This window comes from Ceratotherium simum, chromosome 6 (assembly GCF_057802395.1).
Source record: "Ceratotherium simum simum isolate JZ-2026a chromosome 6, ASM5780239v1, whole genome shotgun sequence".
Classification (NCBI taxonomy): Eukaryota; Metazoa; Chordata; class Mammalia; order Perissodactyla; family Rhinocerotidae; genus Ceratotherium; species Ceratotherium simum.
Window position 1 is genome coordinate 75571867 of NC_141905.1, and position 22328 is coordinate 75594194.

Consider the following 22328-nt stretch of genomic DNA (forward strand, 5'->3'; position numbering starts at 1 on the left):
AGTGAGCTGAAGAACGAATAGAACATGAGGAAATGGAAAAAGGGGTACAGACCACTTTCAAGTGGCTCAGCTCTGAAAGGCAAGAGAAAAGGGTTGTAGCTAAAACTCTTCGAGACTGAGAAAGAGATTTTAGTTCTTACGATAGAAAAGACTTGATCCTGATTAAAGGAAAGAAGGGGTGACCTCAGTCACTTACTAATCATGAATTTGTGTAGGTCACATTTGTAAAATGGGACAATAATTAGGACAACTCTTCAGGATTCAAACAAGATAATATAAGTGAAGGTCTTAATAAACTGTCAAGTGTTATGTATGTTACGATCATTAAGTAGGTAAATGATTACTATCAAATTAATAAAGTCCAAGCAGGCTTAACATTATGCTTTTTTCCTCTCCATAGCCAAAGAACATTATATCTTCACTAGTGTAGAGAAAAAGAGAGAGATCAGAGCAAAATAGTAGTGAGGATAATCAGGAGATAATACATGCCATTTTTCTGTTGGGCATGGATGAGGTTAGTGATTTATTCTGCAAAGCAAATGAATCAGCAATCATTTTTTATTAATGGTAAACAGGAAAAATAGTTAAAGCCTAGCAATATGTGGCCAAAAGATTGTACATATTACAAAGGCAAATGTAATAATAAAGGAAGTAGAGTTCTACAAAAATTAAATAATGAAAATGGTATTTAGAAACCCATTAGCAAGGAACTATGATGCTAGGAAAAGTAGCACTTTCAGTGTAAGCAAAGACCTTTGCTCTTAAAATCCCTAATGAAGATGAGTCCAAAAAATAGTACTAAAAGCTATGGGAAAGTCTTGAAAATCAAACTGTCGAGAAAAAAAAAAACCAGGCTGCTGCGTTGATGCCCATAATGGACCCTGAAGTCAATACCAAGCATGTTAGTTAAATGGCTGCAAACCACCACTAAGTGGATATGTGAGGTGCATTTTGCGTGTGTATTCTGGTGTGTGGTTTTTTTCTTGTTTCAATCAAAGCCTATTGCTAGAACTAAAGAATTTCAAAATTTCAGGTTCTGGTTTAAGACCACAGCCAGTACAGATTTCCTTTTGAGCTCTCTCTTGACTCTTGCTCTACGCTTTTCTCCTCCTCATATGCCTCTCTCTTTCATGTTCCACACTCTTTTTCATCACCTTCTGTAACCCCAGCAAAGTTACTGCCAAGAATTTAACCAATTTCAGTCATTTAATTTTTTATCATGAGTTTTGGTCCCCTTTTCCAAGAGGCATTTTTATTTTTAAAGCTATCTCCAATAGTTCAAAGGAGGTCTCCACATTCTGGTAAGCAAATAAGAGACAGATTCTCTTTTGGGGAAGGAACAGGCAGCTTAAGTCCTTGATCACATCTGACCGGCTGCAGCACCCTGAGTGGATGCAAGAGATCAGTCTGGAAGTAAAGCTTCCCTCCAGGCTCTCAGCTCACTGTCCCAGATTTACTGAAATTGAGTGTCAGATCCTTTCTTTTCCTTTTCCTAAGAGCAGGCTTTAGTGAGGATGAAGTAGAAGGAGAACGCCATTCAGAGGACACTAAGCCCAGGAGAGAAGAGTATGTCGCCGTACTTCACCAGCCCATGGGCAAAGGGTGCTGAAGCAGTTCCATAGATGTTGGTTTAACAAGGATGCAAGATAGATGTGGAGATTTCTTTTCTCCAAAACAGGTTTGGAGAAATCAGAACTAAAATATAATTTTGCTTTATTTTATTTTTTAAATATTTTATATATCTTTTCTTAATAAAACAGCAATTATCTTACATGAATAAAAATACAATTTAATAAAATGGCATTTTACAAGACTTAAGTAAAATGAATGTTTGAATTATCTTTTAAAAGTAATTTGCTATATCCTTTTGCTATCAATTATTATGAAGTTTGCTTATGCTTGATACTTTGCGTTGGTGAAATACTTTATTATTTAATCAGATTTGAAAGTTCAGCATCTCCTGTATAACTGTATTATCAAAACAAGCTCAAAGCAGGAGATACTCTCTGTTTCACGGCCCTATAAATGGTAATTAGTGAAGGGAATGAAATCTACTGCATGCCAGGAACTATGCTAGGTCCTCTTACAGCATGACTCAGTAATCCACTTCAGTAGATATTATTCTCTTCATACAGATTAAAGGACTAAAGTGAAATTAAGAAATTGGCCCCAAATAACATAGCTAATAAGCGATAGAGGTGGGATTGATCCCTATTCTGTCTATCTCTAAAGTCCATGATCCTTCCACATTTATGGATGAACTGAAGAAGTGATTTAAAACATGAGGTTTTTGGCCCCTGGTCAGCCATCAGAACTGGGCTTTTTGGGCCTCAAATAATATAATATAGGCCGCCAGTTACTTTGCTTATGATAAGAGTCCTCTATGCTGCCAGATAACTATTGGAGGTGTCCTGAGGCCTAGAATCCTGTTGTAAACCCTACTGTTACATACATCACTGAAAATGTCTTTGAGCTAACAGGGAGCATCTGATGGTATATAAATTCAAACTTCATAGTTTTCTTGTGAAAAACAATAATTCGTTAGCTTAAATAAGATGCAGACCCTTTCCGAGAATTGTCATTCTCTGAAGTTAACATCTAAGACCTTTTTCCTGATAGGAAGTCTGCAATTCATACTTAACTGTGAATATCAAGCCAGGTTTGCTTACTTTCAGCAATCATGACTACAATAACTAAAGAAAGCTTTAGTTCAATACACAGATGATTTTACCTAACAACAGAACCAAAATAAGACTCCAATTAATGAGTTGTTAATAGTTCAATCAATTATTCACTTATTCATTCATCCAAAAAATAGCTTATTAAACACCTATTATGCACTAGGCCCTGTGCTAAGCCACTTGGAAATATAATAATAGTTAATATTTATTGAGCACTTTACAGTGTTTCAGGCATTTTCTAAAGGCTTTACATGTAACACCTCATTTAATTCTTACAACAATCTGTGAGGTACGGCCCTGTCTCTAACATTTTCCAGGTTAGAAGTAAGAGTAAAATAGAGGATCCTACCCTACCTCTCTTCTCTTCCCACCTGCAGCATATCTTGCACCACACAAGGAGCCTTGCATTGATGGGTATGGACACCCTGGCCCAAACATCCAAACTGTGTCCACCTTCCCACTCTGCAAATAGCAGATCCTTGCTTACCACAAGGTTTCTGGTTGTGCATACTAGTGACACAGTCTACCTTTGGGAGGATGGAGCACCTATCCAAGTTCATTCAAAACACCTATTTTTCAACCCAACTTCACTCATTCCCTAATTCACTCATCCATTCATTCATTTACTTGTTCATTCAAAAAATATTTCTAAAAGCCTATTTTATGTAAGTGCTGTGGTAAAAATAGGATGCATCAGGACAAATCCTGATTTTTGGAAGTTTATAATCAGCCTAGTAGGGAAGTGTAGATGCCCAAATAAACACAAAAATGGTGAACATTTATTAACCACTTACTAGGCAACAAGCACTGTACTAAATCCCTTACATGCATTATTTCATTTAATTTTCACAATAACCCTACGAAATATGTACTATTATTGTCTCCACTTTATAGATGAGAAGCTGAGCAGCTAGATAACTTGCAATGGTCACATAGATGGTAAGTGGCTGAGCCATTTAACTACATTAAAGTGCATTTCCAATATGTCACACAAATTACAGGGGAGAAAAACATTTGCAAGTGAGGAGAAGAAAGTCAGCTCCATTTTTGTATTTCATTGATTACCCTAATATCTAGAACCTATTAACACCAAGATAAGGGTGATGCCCAGTTCTCAGTAGTCCTGCAGCTTTACTGGACTTGCTTTAAATTTTCTCTCCCTTCCCTAGGAGCCTGACACAGACCCTGAGAGTCACTGGCTGGAAGACAACTCAGTAATTCCCCTCAGGCCCCAATTTGTGTCCTCTAATCCTATCTGCTTCAGGTGAGCACAGGGAGATCCACTCTGCCCCTGCCAGTTTAAGGTGTAGCTTCTGCACCTGGTCACGGCCCTTGGGGTAGCCATCAGCATTAGTACCCCCAAGGTATTGTTCCTCTCCTGAGTATCCTATAAATAGAACTCCGGCTGCCCACGGCCCAGGATACCCCCAGTCATTGCAGAATATATCAGAAATTTTAGAGTGGAAGGAGGGACGAAGGCAGCATGGGTGGGGGAGGGGGCAGTGTTATATTAAAAAAAAAAAAAGTCCTGGCATTTTGGAAATATTAGTTTAAAACACATAGTTTTCCCTCTTTTAGGTTACTTCAGCTAATTCTCATTTTTCTAATTGTACATCCACATATTTTTATTAGAAAGCTAATGGTCTCAAATCACTCTCAGCAAATACCAAATGATCCTGTTTTGCAATCCCTAATAGCCCATGTGCTGACACAGTGTCATAAATTAATAAAGTACATGTCAAAGCATATAATCAAACTCTGTCATTGGGTGTATGTTTTGGAAACTTGCCTCATTTTCATAACAAATTCATAAGCGTGAGCATCTCTAATACTTCTCATCTCCCAGTACCCACATCTTAGAACTTAGGAGAGTTCTTCAGTAAACATACTCCAGTAGAGGTCCTTAACTTGTACTTCGTGAACCCTCTGAAATTGTAGGCAAAACTGTGAGTATGTATGTACATCTTTCTGGGGAAAAGAGCCGTAACTTTCATCAGATTCTCAAAGAGTCCACAGCTACCCAAAATTTATGAATTATTGCATTTCAGTGATACCACCACAAATCTTAGTTCCTCTCTTGTACAATCCTGATATGTGTAAATTTATTCCTGTATTGTTTGGTGGGAACTATAAGGGTTTCAATTTCAGTAATTTGTGCCATTTTCTATTGGGGATAATTAGAAGAATAGGGAACTGAGACTAGGAACAGGAAATGCAGCAGTTGGCAGGGCAGGAATAGAAGTTTTTATGACACCTTGGGCGAGATAAAGAAGTCCAGGGAAAATGAACGTGCTTTTGCACTGCCCTTCCATGTCTGTGGGGAGGATGGGCAGATAGCATTGCTACAGCGTGGAGTCATCTTGGTCAAAGCTAAGGCTCCCAACGGGAGGAATTAAGAAATACAGAAGTCCTCCACGGATTCAGTTCCTCAACCTCCAGGGAATTCGGGATTGAAAAATATTAAGATTTTATGAAGAAAAAGACTCTTTTGTATTTTCTAAAATAAAACAATATAGACATAATTAACTGAATTTTACACATCTTAACTAGAAATGGAAACTGTTCTACCATTTTCCACTTACCTTTTCCTTGATCGGTAGAAATATTCTAGGATCTCCTTTCCTCAGAGTTTCAACACAATATTTAGAAATCTGCTTTGCTTCATTGTAGATACTCTGCATGCTGAGAGTCACTATTTCTCAAGCCACCTAGAGGCTCCCTAGGTTTCATAATCCATGAGTCAGAGCTGTCCATTCCTGCCGTGAGTTCCATCTCCTGGGTCCTACAGTGATCCCAGTACAAATCACAGAATAATTTGTGCATTTGAGATGATAAAGACTCTGGGTCAGCCTGTCACATAAATCACAGCTCCTTCGTTCATTCAATTATTTGCCAAATAAATTCTGGGCACCTTCTTCATGCCAAGCATTCTGCTAGGCATTGAAGATGCAACTGTGACCAAGACAAGCAGGCCTGAGCCCACGTGGAATTTCCAGTCTAGTAGGAGACACAAACTAATAATTAGAGGCAATTATCACACATTGTGATACGCATTGTGATGGGAGTGTTCTAGGGGAGGCACATTAAGAGGGAACCTAAACTTGACTTGGTGGGGGGTTGTCAAGGAAGACACAAGGTAGTAATGGCTCAATTGGGACCTGAAGGAAGAATAAAAGTCTGTTAGAAAAGAAAAGAATGGGTCAGAGGAAGAATTGAAAGCACATATGACAAACAACAATAACGTAACAATAATAATAAGCATGGTACTACTAGAACAATCATGTAAGAGGGGCGTAGCTGGAGATGAGGGAGACAGACGGTCAGACCATTAAGCCTGTGTAAGTCATGTTTAAAAACTTAGAGGTTTTCCTGAGAGCAATGGAGACACATTGAAAGATTTTAAGCAAGAGACTGACGGGATGATTTGTATTTTAGAAAGATAACTTTGGGTACTACATGAAGGCAGATTGAATGGGCCAAGACTGAAGGAAGAGAAACCAGTTACAAGGGGGAACTGATGACTATCTAATTTAGGAAAGCGACAGCAAAGATAGAGAGTGAATTGACTTGCAATATAGCTACACCCTTAGAGCCGTCTGCTAGAGTGCTAATCTAAGGCCCATATTTTCTTTGCTTCAACTTTCTCTCTCTTTCCTAGCAGTTCATTGAAAAGACATCTCCTCTATCATTTACTTACATCTCTATTTCATTTCCAAAGCCATCATCTGAGAATACCAACACAAGTTAAATTTACCGGAACAGAAATTCTCAAGCTTGCCCCAAAAAAGTGTGCAGAAATAAATATACGCATATCACAATTTTATATAAGGTGACAAATTACTAAGCTTATTCAGTTGCATTGGTTAGGATAGATGAAAGTCACCAAGAGATTCCATCAGTTCAAGCACCCAAAGTTATTCTGAATCTCTGACTCAAAGCTGGGGCTTCCAGGAAAAAGTCAGCATTAATTCTGATTCATAAACTCTGAAAAACATTTAACTTTTGGAAAGAGACTAGGAAAAAAGTGCCTTTTGCTAATTTGTCCAAGGTTATATAGAAGCCTGAGTTTGTATGTTATCTGCATTAAAGTGAAACTGACTTACAAGTTTTTGGAGAAAAGAGTGGCAAAATGGAAAGTAACTACACTGTATCCATTATTATTAATTTAAGATGTATAAAATTTCATTGGTGTTGTGTTTAATATGCTGACTTTCTTGCTTTATTTCAGTGGAAGCAAAGTGCTAAGAGCTTTCACTGGTACACTCACATCTCCGTACTTCTCATTTTATTTTTTCATATTAGATTTTAACCTCCTCCAGCACAAAAGCCCTCACAGTTTAAGAAAGAACATACAATAACAAAGATAAAAACGCCTCACCTCTAAGGAATAGTTTTCCTTAATTGGCAAAGTGAGTCATGAGTTTCATAAGGATTTTCCCCAAGCAGAAACCGTGATAGTATGTCAGCTTTTCCCAACAGCTGATCAGAAAGAGGTATTAGAGAAAAGTTAGATTCTGAAGAGTCTACATTTTGACAGAAGACAATGGAGCTAAGATGGAAAGACTCAGAATGGCATGTAATTTCTGACCTCGTCAGTGGTATGTGTGTGGAGAACAACTCTATCTGGGCACTTAAGGAAAATGGGTTTTTCACTGGCAAATTTGCCCTTAGGAGAAAGGATAACCAGATATTTGAAGCAGTCAGGCACTATGGAGCAATCATAGAAATCTTTAAAATTATGATTTAGGCGGACAAGGCTCCACTTTGGAGGAATTATCAGCTGTATTTATTTTGATCACTATCTCCACATGCCCAAAAGGAGAAAAGAACAAATTGCAAAAGAATAAAGATCCAAATCATTTTCTCCCTAAACTTCAAACACTTTAAAAAACTAATATTAATTATAAATAATATTAATGCTATAGGAATTTATTTTTAATTAAATAAAAGTTAAACTATTAAGTTGTATATGGAAGAAGTACAGTTCATAATACGAACCGAAAGCCAGTTCATAATATAATATTTTAAGAGCAAATTTTTAAACATAAAATTGAGCTTTAAAAGATATGGATCAGCAATTTTACTGTCAGTTTCGTATTTCCTTTAAAGTTCTACTTGAGAAATTCAAAAGGAATTTATAACTACATCCTTAAATGACGTCAGTTAGTTACCATTAGGAGGGGACAAAGTAGGAAGTTAGAGAAGAAAGCTAATACTTATTGAGTACATAATAAGTCCCATGAATGAAATGCATTATTTCCTTTAATCTCTCCAAAAGACCTGTGAGATAGGTAAGTATATATCCGATCTACAAATGAGGAAACAAGCTCAGAAAGATTACATAATTTACCAAAGCCAAATAGCTAGTAACTGGCAGAGCAAAGATTTGAACTTAGATCAATCTGCCTCCAAAGTCCATGTTCTTAACCACTAGTCTATTCTTTGAAATCCTAACTAAAGCAGCAAGTCACTGAGGAAAAATTGACAAGAGGGATAAAAAGACTTAGGCATCAGGTCCCTCATTAGCCAGGTTTAGAGTCTCCTGTTGATCTCTGTTTATAGACTCCAAGAAGTCTCCAGCCCTTCAGCTAATTAGGTCCACATTCATGTAACACTAATTTTAAAGATAAGGCTCTGAGAAACATAGTTCTGAAATGCTCAAAGAGATACATATTCTAAGACTCTTCTGGAAAATTCACAAGACACATTAGTATATTAAAAGACATCAGAAGTCCCACATTAAAGAAATCTGTTGTATATGTGTCCCAGCAAGAAGTAGACGTCACATCCAAAAAGAATAACTGAAGAGAATTTAATGAAGTACTATTTACAAAGTTTAGGCAGGATTCAGGGAGCCAATATGGTACAAGGAATTATCCTGGGATAATTGTTGCTAACAGTGGGAAACCATTACAATCCTTGCGTCTGAAAGGGCAAAGGTTAGAAACGAGGACCAAGGGACTAAGATTCCAGACAAGAGAGAACTGTGGAGACATCAACTGATGTTCTGCAGCCTTTTTTTCCCCCATAAGGTATTTACCATATCTGGGTGCACGGAAAGAAGCTGTGAATCCACAGGGCGAGAGGCTTTCCCTGGGCAGAGAGCAACTGCTGAAGGTCTGATGGATTCTCAACCAAAACAATGGAAGCCAGAAGACTACGGAATAATATTTTTAAAGTGCTGAAAGAAAATAACTTCCATCCTAGAATTCTATACCCAGTAAAAATACTCTTTAAAAACAAAGTTGAAATAAAAATATTTTCAGGCAAACAAAATGTTAGGAGAAGCAGTCTGTCTTGGGTCCTGAACATCTCTGCACACCTTTGCTGTGTCTGGCAAACTGCAACGTCTAACCATCAAGTGGTCCTGCACTATTTCTGTAGCTAGTCACGCAGGCAATTAAGCAGGTCATGTGACCACAGCATGACTACCATGCACTTCCTGGGAGAAGGGGATAGGCTTGCTTATTGCTTACTGCAAAAGGTGCTGAGCCTTTGGCCTTCCTTTCTTCAACTGCAATACAACCCACTGCATGTGTAGCCATCATCTGGATCCACCGAGTTGCCCCAGAGGACTTGAGGGCAGGGAAACCAGTGGTACCATGTTCATAATCCTGCCATTTGCTCTGCTGTGAGCAATAAACGGTCTTTCTTGAATACATTGTATCTTGTCATCTGTTTTTGGCACTATAGAGTTGAGGCAATGTTGAGGTTCTTCCTTGACAAAATGGGAGCAGCTAATACATGTCAAGATAGACAATGACTTTTGGGAAGATAAAAGCAAGGATCCTATGATCTGGGTTCAGGGATTTGAGGAAACTCTTTGGAAACTAGAAGTAAATGCTATCACCCAAGTGGCAGGTGAAGGGAGGACTAAGGGGAGCCCTTCTGTAAATATACATGAATTGAGTCAATAGAAGAGACTGAGCAGTGGGAGGTATGATTGAAACAAATTGCCCAAATGATGCCATGGTTGTTTCTTGCTCTCCTATGGGACAGGGGACTAGGAGAGCATTCTGGGCACCCATCAGAGAAGGAAAGACACTTGTACCCTGTTTTAGCAACCACATTAGAACCATTCCTGGAGGTTAACATATCCCTGTCCAGAGCACAGAGATACAGAACTACAGTGAGAGGGAAAAGAGGGAAATCTGAGATCACTTTGATCAACACACTAGGGAGCTGCTAAAGATTGGTTGATGCATCTGTGTGACAAGGGAGTGAGAGGGTAAATGACAGCAACTAGACTGTCTCACATGTAACCCTATGATTCATGCAGACTATTCAGCTGGGACAGAATCATACCCCACAACAAGATTTTCTACCTTGTATTCCTTTGTCGATGACTACATTAACAGCCAACCCAGAGAGACTTCCCATGGAAGAAGCTATTCACAGCCTAAGGGCTGTAGTTGCTACAGACTGGCTATATGATGGACAGAATGACAGGCTCAATGATAAGCCCCTTATCCAGAGAATGATTGATAAGATTTTAGGATCTGTCCCTCAACGCAGAAGATTCCACTAACTTTGTTGTTAGTACCCTGAAGCCTATGTAAGAGGCTGTGGTGATTTGGGGCCAAAAGAAGCCTAGGATAAAGACAGACACCGCTAATCCAGTTGGAGTCTTTGCAGTCTGAGACAAAGCCAAGGACAGGAATAATAAACTCCTCCAAAGGGACCCAGCTTTGACAGAGCTGTTAAAACAAGGGTTCCCAAAGAGGATATTAATGGGGTGAGCTCTGAAGAAATTCAAGCCAGTTATTAAGCTATGGGGGGCCCAAGCAGGCGCTGTCCTGGGTGAAAGGTGCCTCTTTAGCACCAGTTTCCTCCAAGGAGCTCAATCTCTCTCTACTACAGGAACTATGACACTAGATGGCTACCTCGGAACAAATTACTCCTTCAAGTAATTTTTCTTCAGACCCTGACCTAGCATCCCTACGTCCTAATTTAACAGCCTCTAACTATCAGGGGAGACTATGAGTGAGGCCAAGATCTTTCTGTCCCAGGGGGAAATGAAGGCCTTAGGCCCCTCCGAGGGAACAATGGGATAGGGGGATGGGATAGACACTTTCATGGTTATTTACGACTATCTTACCAGGATCTCTTGAGGGGTGAGGACCATGCATTCAAGTGGCCAGATAGGGAAACAGTAAATCAGTGAGGGGAAATAACTTTAACCATCCAGGTAAGGCTATTCAGACCCCTGTTGTCTGCCACTGTTGTTGCTCTTACTGCTGAACATATAATTGTTATTGACATTTTACATGACTGTTTTGTGAATTCTCATAAAGTCCAAAGGGTATTTTCTCAATCAGGAAGAGCTACTTGAGGGGTGATAGTGGAACCAGTGCAAAACAGACCAGCAACTAGGCTTCCAGTTCCCTCTCATGCTGTGTTAAAAAAAGAGAGGGGCCGGCCCGGCGTGTAGTGGTTAGGTTCGCGTGCTCTGCTTTGGTGGCGCGGGGTTCGCAGGTTCAGATCCCTGGTGCAGACCAATGCACTGCTTGTCCAGCCATGCTGTGGTGGTGTCCCATATAAAGTAGAGGAAGATTGGCACGAATGTTACCCCAGGGCCAATCTTCCTCAGCAAAAAGAGGAGGATTGGCAATGGATGTTAGTTCAGAGCTAATCTTCCTCACAAAATAAAAAGAGAGAGAGAGAGAAAGAGAGTTTTAGGAAAGGAAAAAGAAGGAACAGCCTTGATTAAGGATGTAAAGGCAACAGGGGTATTGAGAGATGCAATATTTCAAGGCAACAGCCCTGTGTGGCCAGTGAAAAGGCTAACAGGAGATGAAGGCTTACAGTGGATTGTTGCCAACTGAATTCACTTAGCTACCTAAGTGGGTATCCATAAGAATCCACACCTATTCAGACAAGACTGAATAGAACAATGTGGCCAATCAGGTCAATATAGTCCAAGATGCCTGCATCACTCTTGCATTCATCATCAAACTAGGCACAGCAACCTTACCAACATAACCTAATGGGCTCAAAAGATAGGCATCAATTTATAAGCCAAAGAAGCCGAAATGGTCTACAAGGATGGTAGCTCCTGTCGGTAGTTGACTTGCCTTTCTAAAGGTGAACATCTGCCTGTTCCTGGCCCATAAATAATATCAGGCCCCTACTACAATCTTGTGGCCACCACTGGTGTCTAACACTTACACTGCTATGGAAATGCCATACCTGTGAGAATAGCAGATTCTGGCCACACTATAAGGGCACTTGAGACCAAGATCTGCTATGATATGGGGAACAGGGGTACCAGGTTGATGTTCCTGATGTTTGCTGTGCTATGAGTAATAAACTGCCTTGTTGTGATACTGTAAGACTTGCCTATTTTTGACACCTACAGAGTTTTGCTTGCTTGCCATCCTGTAAAAGGCTGGAGTTCTTCTCCGATACAAAAGTTAACAGAATTGTTTCCAGCACATGCACACACACACCTCTAATAGGTGTACTACAGGCAGAAGAAAAATGACCTCACATAGAAGCACAGAAACATAGGAAGGAATAAAGACAATCAGAAGAGTAAAAATACATAGCTAAACATAAATGAATATTTCTTTAATACATATAAGTCTGTTCAATATCTATTTCTCGTTGTGTGGCTTTTGGAAGATTATGTCTGTAGAGGAATTGGTCCATTTCATCTAAGTTATCAAATTGGTGGGCATAGAGTTGTTCATAATATTCCTTAATTATCCTTTTTAATGTCCCTGGGATCAGTAGTGATGGCCCCTCTTTCATTTCTGATATAGTAATTTATGTCTTCTCTCTTTTATTGTTGGTTAGCCTGGATAGAGATTTATCAATTTTAATGATCTTTTCAAAAAACCTGCTTTTGGTTTCATTGATTTTCTCTCTTGACTTCCTGTTTTCAATTTCATTGGTTTCTGTTCTAATTTTTATTATTTCTTTTCTTCTGCTTACTTTGGATTTAATTTGCTCTTCTTTTTCTGTTTTCCCTAAGTGAAAGATTAGATTATCAATTTTAGATCTTTCTTCTTTCCTAACATATGCATTTACTGCTACAAATTTCCCTCTAATAATGCTTACACTGCATCCCACAAATTTTGATAAATTCTATTTTAATTTTCATTTAGTCCAAAATATTTTAAAATTCATCGTGAGACTTCTTCTTTCACCCATGTGTTATTTAGAAGTGTGTTGTTTAATATCCAAATATTTTGGGATTTTCTAGCAATCTTTATTATTGACTTCTAGTTTAATTCCATTGTGGTCTGAGAGTGTACTTTATAAATTTTCTAAGGCATGTTTTATGGCCCAGAATATGGTCTATCTTGGTGAATGCTCCTAGCAAGCTTGAGAAGAATGCATATTCTGTTGTTGTTGGATGAAATAATCTATAAATGTCAATTAGATCCAGTTGATTGATGGTGCCGTTCAGTCCAACTATGTCCTTACTGAATTTCTGTCTGCTGTATCTGTCAGTTACTGATAGAGGGATGTTGAAGTCGCCAACTATAACACTAGATTTGTCTACTTCTCCTTGCAGTTCTATCAATTTTTACCTCACATATTTTGATGCTCTGTTGTCAGATGTATACATATTAAGATTGTTATATCTTTTTGGACAATTGACCCCTTTATCATTATGTAATGCTCCTCTTTATTCCTGATAATTTTCCTTGTTCTAAAATCTGCTTTTATCTGAAATTAATATAGCTACTCCAGCTTTATTTTGATTAGTGATAGAATGACATATCTTTCTCCATTCCTTTACTTTAAATCTATTAAAGTAATAGATTTAAATTTTAATTTAAATGTCTTTAATTTGTGTATTTAGATCATTCACATTTAAACTGATTGTTGATATAGTTGGATATCTACCATGTTTGTAACTGTTTTCCATTTGTTGCTTTTGTTCTTTCTTTTTTTATCTTCTCCACTCTTTTTTTGCCTTCTCTGGTTTTGAGTATTTTATGTGGTTCCATTTTCCCTCTTCTCCTAGCATATCAGCTATACTGCTTTTGGCAAGGATGTGGAGAAATTGGAACCTGCATTGCTGGTGGGAATGTAAAATTGTGCAGCCCCAGTTTAAAACAGTTTGACGATTCCTCAAGAAAACACAGAATTACCATATGACTCAGCAATTGCATGCCTAGGTATATAATCCAAAAGAATTGAAATCAGGGACTCAAAAATATACACCAATGTTCCTAGCAGCGTTATTCACAATAGCTTAAAGGTGGAAACAACCCAAGTGTCCATCGATAGATGAATGTATAAATAAATAAAATGTGGTATACACATACAATAGAATATTATTCAGCCTTAAAAAGGAATGAAGTTCTGATACATGCTACAACATGGATTAACCTTGAAAACATTATCCTAAGTGAAATAAGCCAGACACAAAAGGACAAGTATTGTATAATTCCACTTATATGAAATATCTAGAACAGGCAAAATCATAAGGATAGGAAATAGATTAGCTATTGCTAGTGATTGGATAGAGGGGGGAATATGGAGCTATTGTTTAACGGATACAAGATTCTGTTGATGATGAAGTTGTGGAAACAGATAGTGGTGATGGTTATACAACATTATGAATGTACTTAATGCCACTGAATTGTACACTTAAAAATAGTTCAAATGGTAAATTTTATGTTATATATATTTCACCACAATACAAAAAAAAGTATAATGAGAGGGGAGTTGCCCTACCAGGTAATAAAACTTAAAAAAAATAATTTTTAATAATTAAGACACTGTGGTATTAGGGTTAGACAAACTATTAACAGAGATTCCAAAACGCCCAAACAGGCACTTTTATTTAAATTTGGCACATAACAAAGATGATGTGGCAGATCACTAGAAAAAGGAGTGACTATTTGACGAATGGAGCTGGTTACACATATAAAAAAAGAAAAAATGGATCTCTATCTCATATCATACATAGAAATCAACTAAAAAGTGAATTTAGGTTTCGATGGAAAGTAAAACTTTAAAAGAAAATATATGTGATGAGGAGAGAAGAATTTCCTTTTTGTCCCCAGCTTTATTGAGATATTAACATTGTGTAAGTTTAAGGTGTACAACATGATGATTGATACACATATATGTTGCTAAATGATTACCACAATAGGTTAACACATCCATTGCCTCACATAGTTACCAGGTTTTTTTGTGGCGGGGGGTGGGGTGTGGGGAGAACATTTAAGATCTACTCTCATAGCAACTTTCAAGTATACAATACAGTATTGTTAACATTAGTCACTTTGCTATAATTATATTCCCAGAACTTATTCCTCTTATAACTGAAAGTTATAAAACCAACATTGCCTCGTTTCCCCTACCCCCCTAACCCTGGAAACTACCATTTTACTCTGTTTCTATGAGTTTGACTTTTTTTAGATGCACACATAAGTGAGATCATGCAGTATTTGTCTTTCTCTGTCTGACTTACTTCACTTAGCATAATGCTCTCAAGGTTTATCCATGTTGTCACAAATAGCCGGATTTCCTCCTTTTTTATGACTGAATAATATTTCATTGTATATATATATATCATGTTTTCTTTACCCATTCATTCATCCATGGACACTTAGATTTTTTCCATGTCTTGGCTATTGTGAACAATGCTGCAATGAACGTGGGAGTGCAGATATCTCTTCAAGATGTTGATTTCATTTCCTTTAGATATATACCCAGAAGTGAGACTGATGGATCATATGGCATTTCTATTTTTAATTTTTTGAGGAACCTCCATACCATAGTGGCTGTACCAATTTACATTTCAACATCCTCACCAGCACTTATTATCTCTTGTCTTTTTGAGAATAGCCATTCTAACAGGTGTGAAGTGATATCTCATTGTGACTTTGATTTGCATCTCCCTGAAGACTGGTGATGTTGAGCACCTTTGCATGTACCTGTTGACCATTTGGATGTATTCTTTGAAAAACGTCTATTCACGTCCTTTGCCCATTTTTCAATTACACTATTTGTTTCTTTGCCTTTGAGTTATATGAGTTCCTTCTACATTTTGAATATTAATCCCTTATCAGATACATGGCTTGCAAATGTTTTCTCCCATTCCATAGGATGCCTTTTAATTTTGTTGATAGTGTCCTTTGCTGTGCAGAAGCTTTTTAGTTTGATGTAGTCCCACTTTTTTATTTTTGCTTTTGTTGCTTATGCTTTTGGTGTCACATCCAAAAAGTCATTGCCAAGACCAAGGTCAAGGAACTTCTTCCCTATGTTTTTTTCTAGGAGTTTCATGATTTCAGGTCTTATACTTAAGTTTTTAATGCATTTCAAGTTAATTTTTGTGAATGGTGTAAAATAGGGGTCCAGTTACATTCTTCTGCATGTGAATCTCCAGTTTTCCCAACACCATTTATGAAGAGACTATCTTTTCCCCCATAGAGTATTCTTGGTTCCCTTGTCAAATATTAGTTGACTGTATATGCATAGGTTTATTTCTGGGCTCTCAATTCTCTTCCACTGGTCTACATGTCTGTTTTCATGCCAGTGCCATACTGTTTTGATTACTATAGCTTTGTAATATAGTTTGAAATCAGGAAGTGTGATGCCTCCAGCTATGTTCTTATTTCTCAAGATTGCTTTGGCTATTTGGGGTCTTTTGTGGCTCCATATGAATTTTAGGATTGTTCTTTCTATTTCTGTGGAAAATGCCTTTGGAATTTTGTTAGGGATTGCATTGAATCCATAGACTGCTTTGGGTGGTATGAAAATTTTAACAATATTAATTCTTCTGATTCATGAACATAGAATATCTTTCCATTTATTTATGTCTTCTTCAGTTTCTTTCATCAGTGTCTTATAGTTTTCAATGTACAGATCTTTTACTTCCTTGGTTAAATTTATTCCTACATATTTTAGTTTTTTATGTTATTATGAATAGAATTGTTTTCTTTTTTTTTTTTTTAATTTTTTGTTTATTGCAGTAACATTGGTTTATAACATTGTAAAAATTTCAGGTGTACATCATTGTACTTCTATTTCTGCATGTACTACATCATGTTCACCACCAAAATACTAATTACAACCCATCACCACACACATGTACCGAATTATCCCTTTCACCCTCCTCCCTCCCCCCTTCCCCTCTGGTAACCACCAATCCAATCTCTGTCCCTATGTATTTGTTTATTGTTGTTATTATCTACTACTTAATGAAGGAAATCATACGGTATTTGACCTTCTCCCTCTGACTTATTTCACTTTGCATTATACCCTCAATGTCCTAGAATTGTTTTCTTTACTTCTTTTTCAGATAGTCCATTGTTAGTGTACAGAAATACATCTGATTTTAGTATGTTTATTTTGTATCCTGCTACTTTACTGAATTGATTGATTAGTTCTAAGTTTTTGGTGGAATCCTTAGGGTTTTCTATATATAAGATTATGGCATATGCAAACATAAAATTTTACTTTTTTATTCCCAATTTGGATGCCCTTTATTTCTTTCTCTTGCCTAATTGCTCTGGCTAGGACTTCCAGTACTATGTTGAATAGGAGTGGTGAGAGTAAGCACCTTTGTCTTATTCCTGAACTTAGAGGAAAAGCTATCAACCTTTCATCATTGAGCATGATGTTAGCTGTGGGTTTGTCATATATGGCCTCTTATGTTGAAGTATGCTCCTTCTATACACAATTTGTTGAGAGTTTTTATCGTGAAACGGTATTGAATTTTGTCAAATGCTTTTTCTAAATCTATTGAGAAGATCATATGATTTTTATCCTTCATTCTATTAATGTGCTGTATCATGTTTATTGAACCATTCTTGCATGGCAGGGATAAATCACACTTGAACATGATGTATGATCCTTTCAATGTGCTGCTGAATTTGGTTTGCTAGTGTTTTGTTGAGAATTTTTGCATCTATATTCATCAGACATATCGGCCTGTAGTTTTCTTTTCTTGTAGTGTCCTTATTTGGCTTTGATATCAAGGTAATGCTGGCCTCATAGGGCAGGACTTCTTCAACAAGACGTGGTGTTAGCCAAAAAAAAAAAAGATGAATAGAATTGCCTACATTTAAACTAAGAATTTTGGGCCAGCCTCGGTGGCCTCATGGTTAAGTTTGGCACACTCTGCTTTGGTGGCCTGGGTTTGGCTCCCAGGCATGGACCTACACCACTTGTCTGTCAGCAGCCATGCTGTGGCGGCGGCTCACACACAAAAAGAGGAAGACTGGCAAAGGATGTTAGCTTAGGGCAAATCTTTCTCAACAAAAAACAAACAAAAAACCTAAGAATTTCTATTCATCATAAAGCAGTTTAAGAAAGTGAAAAGACAAGCTACCAAATCAAAGATTTTTGCAACATATTTAACTTGAACAGATTAGTATCATGAGTATATAAAAAAATCTCCTACAGAAAATACAAAGACAAACAACTCAAATGAAAAATAGGCTAAGGAACAATAGGCAAGGCACTGAAAAAGAAACACATTTGGTCAATAAACAAATGGGAGAGATGCTCAATTTTGCTAGAATCAGAGAAATGCAAGTGAAGACCACGCGAGATATAATTTTGTACTTTTTTGGTTGGCAAACATAAAAAATTGACAGTACTAAGTGTTGGAGAGTACAGTTAAATCAGCTATAATATTTGCTGTGAAAGTGTGAACCTGTTCCAATGCAATTAATACATTAAGGAACAATTTGAGGATAACATGAATTTTGCATTTGATTATGTACAATTTCACCCTGACAAATACTAGGTAAATGCATAAAACTGTACCCAGCTGAACCAAGCCACATAGGATACACATAACACACACACACCTCTAACATCTAGCAGTACATCAGTTACCCAGGGTTATAAGACACGCCCATCCACATTTGGTGTTAGAATATTCTGTCTAATTTCACATAACCTTCCTTCCATCAGTACACAATAATTCACAAGCTGCAGCCCTTCCAACATCCACTTACACAAGTAAACTTCAGGTCTTTTTCAAGGTAAAGTGCTATATTTATTGTAATACTTATGTATTTTCTTAACTATTTAACATGTGAAAAACTGTGCTACTTTGTTTATGCGCCACTGACAAAATTTTTGAGCATTTTTCCCCAACGCCCTTTTTCCCATAAAACCTACAGTTTTTATTGGGTGATTTTGCTTAGTATGGTGACTTTTAGGACACAAGTGTTGTGTTATAGCAGAGTTGACAATAGATAGATAACAGAATCACTTATACATGGGTAGTATAATCTAAATTGGTATAATCATTTTGGAAAATAATTTGTAGCTTGCAAAGCTGAACACTGACAAACCTTGTAATTCAACAATTCTACTCCTACATAAACAGCTGAAAGAAAGTACTGCACATGTATATCAGGAGATGTGCTCGTATACAGACTCAATGCAATCCCTATCAAATTACCTATGGCATTTTTCACAGAACTATAACAAATAATTCTAAAATTTGTATGGAACCACAAAAGACCCCAAATAGGCAAAGCAATCTTGGGAAAGAAGAATAAAGCTGGAGGTACCATGCTCCCTGATTTCAAACTATACTTCAAAGCTATAGTAATCAAAACAGACACATAGATCAATGGAACAGAGTAGAGAGCCCTGAAATAAACCCATGCTTATCTGTTCAATTAATCTATGACAAAGCAGGTAAGAATACACAATGGGGAAAACATAGTTTCTTCAATAAATGGTGTTGGGAAAACTGGACAGCTACATGCAAAAGAATGAAATTAGACCACTTTCTTACACCATACGCAAAAATAAACTCAAAATGGATTAAAAACTTAAAGACCTAAACCATAAAACTCCTAGAAGAAAACATAGGCAGAAAGCGAACATTGATCTTAACAATATTTTTTTAGCTATGTCTCCTCAAGCAATGGCAATAAAAGCAAAAATAAACAAATGGGACTAGATCAAACTGAAAATCTTTTGCGCAGTGAAGGAAACCATCCACAAAACGAATAGGCAATCCACTGAATGGGAGAAGATATTTGCACATGATATAGCTCACAAGGGGTTGATATCCAAAATATATGAAACACTCATACAACTCAATATCAAAAAAACAAAGAACCTGATTAAAAAATGGGCAGAAGACCTGAACAGACATTTTTTTCAAAGAAGACATACAGATGGCCAACAGGTAAGTGAAAAGATGTGCAACATCACTGATCATCAGGGACATGCAAATCAAAACCACAATGAGATAGCACTTCACACATGTAAGAATGGCTATTCTCAAAAAGACAAAAGACAACAAGTGCCAGTGAGGATGTAGAGAAAAGGGAACCCTCGTGCGCTATTGCTAGGAATGTAAATTGGTGCAGCCACTGTGGAATGTGTATGGAGGTTCTTCAAAAAATTAAAAATAGAACTACCATACAATCCAGCAATTCTACTTCTGGGTATTTACCCAAAGAAAATGAAAACACTAATTCGAAGAGATGTATGCACTCCTATGTTCATTGCAGCATTATTTATAATAGCCAGGATATGGAAGCAACCTAAGTGTGCATCAATAGATGAATGGATAAAAAAGATATGAGGGGTGTGTGTGTATGTAATATATATATATATTATATATATATATATATACACATATACAATGGAATATCACTTAGCCATTAAAAAGAATGAAATGTTGCCATTTTCAACAACATGAAAGGACCTAGAGGGTATTATGCTAAGTGAAATAAGTCAGTCAGAGAAAAAAATATCATATGATTTCACTTATATGTGGCATCTAAAAAACAAAACAAGCGAACAAATATAACAAAACAGAAACAGATTTATAGATACAGAAAACAAATTAGTGGTTGCCAGAGAGGAGGGAGGGTGAGGGGATGGGTGAAACAGGTGAAGAAGATCAAGAGGTAAAAACTTCCAGTTATAAAATAAACAAGTCACTGGGATGTAATATACAGCATAAGGAATATAGTCAATAATATTGTAATAACATTGTATGGTGACAGATGGTAACTAGACTTAGCGTGATAATCACTTTGTAATGTATAAAAATATCAAATCATTATGTTTACACCTGAAACTAATATAATATTGTATGTCAATTATACTTCAATAAAAAAATAAAATTAAAAAAAGAATATTCACAGCATCAATATTTGTAATAGCAAAAATTTGGAAACAACACAAATGACTATTGACAGGATAACAGGTAAATAAAATGTGATATAGTCACACAATAGAATATTATATGGCAGTAAAAATGAATGAAAAACATGACTACAGAATGGAAAAAAGCAAATTCCAGAAGGCTATATGCATCGCTTCTCGGCCTTTTGGCTAAGATCAAGTGCAGAAGGCTATATGATGTATTATATCACTTTATGAAGTTCAAATACATGAAAAACTAAACAATACATTGTTTAGGAAAATATATATGAGTATGTGTGATGCAACTTAAAAGTAAAGTAATGATAAACACAAAATTTAGGATAATGGTTACTCTGAAAAAGAGGCAGAAAAATGGGATAAGGAAGAACACACAGTGGTAATTATGTCATCAGCAATTTTTAGTTCTTAAGCTAATATCATAGATATTCACTATATTATTAATCTAATTTTGTTTTCTTAAGGTCTAAATATAAAATTTTAGAAAACAATTTTATTTAACAAAGGAAACAGTATGCTTTAATGCTTTCCAATGTAATTAACATTTGTTTTTATTTAACAATTATGGATGAAAATACTTAAAAAGAATGAAAAATTTCCTTTATCATAGTAAAATGGTAACATTTATTAATAGCTGATTAAAGTTTAGAAATGTTCCATTATAAGGCACTGACTAAATCTTAATATTGATAGAGCTGCTTCACATAAAAGCTACTTTTTGAATTACTTCTCTATTTCCTTTTAAGGAAATTTTCATAAAGCCATAAGGTTTAGAAATAAGCACAAAAATATCAATGTGTCCATTAGGAAAAAAAAAAAAACACTGAAATTATAGCTTGAAGGGAAGAAGGAGCTGAGTCATTCCCAGGAGAATGATGAAACACAAGCTTTCAGAGATGCAATTTCCTCCTCCCTAATTTGTCAATTTCACAGGCACCCATTAAAAAGTCAAAATGTCTGTACTCAGCAAGTCCTCCAATACAGGTGTGCAGATGGCAGCACCTGTAATGTGTAGGCTGTTTACTTTGCAAGAATTTTGTCCTTGGCATTGCCTTGCGCCTCTGGAAAGACTCTTTGATCAAATTCACTCAGGTGCTGACTTGCCTTAGGTCTGCTACTAAAACACAGATGCCTACAGTCTCCTTTCAGGTGCATTTCCTAGACCACCCACACATCAGAGACTTTGGGAGAACTTTCAGTGAGGCATCTAAAAGTAGCTCCTAGTAGATCATGAACACTTCACACATAAGTACCATGTCCCATTCCTCTCTGTATCCTTATGGCCTGACATGTTATTGATGAGCCCTGGCAGTAGAGTCAAAATGAAGTCCTATCTCTGCACATAAATAGAGCTCTTCAGACCCACCAACCCAACTAAGCCCAGTGCCTGATTTAGGAGTAGGTAGGTCAAAGACCTGAGTTCTGGCCCTAACTACCGCTAACTCACTGCGTAACCTTAAGCAAGTCACTCAATCTCTCTGGGTCTCAGTTCTTTCTAATTAGGTGGTTGGACTTAATCTTCACCTTGGT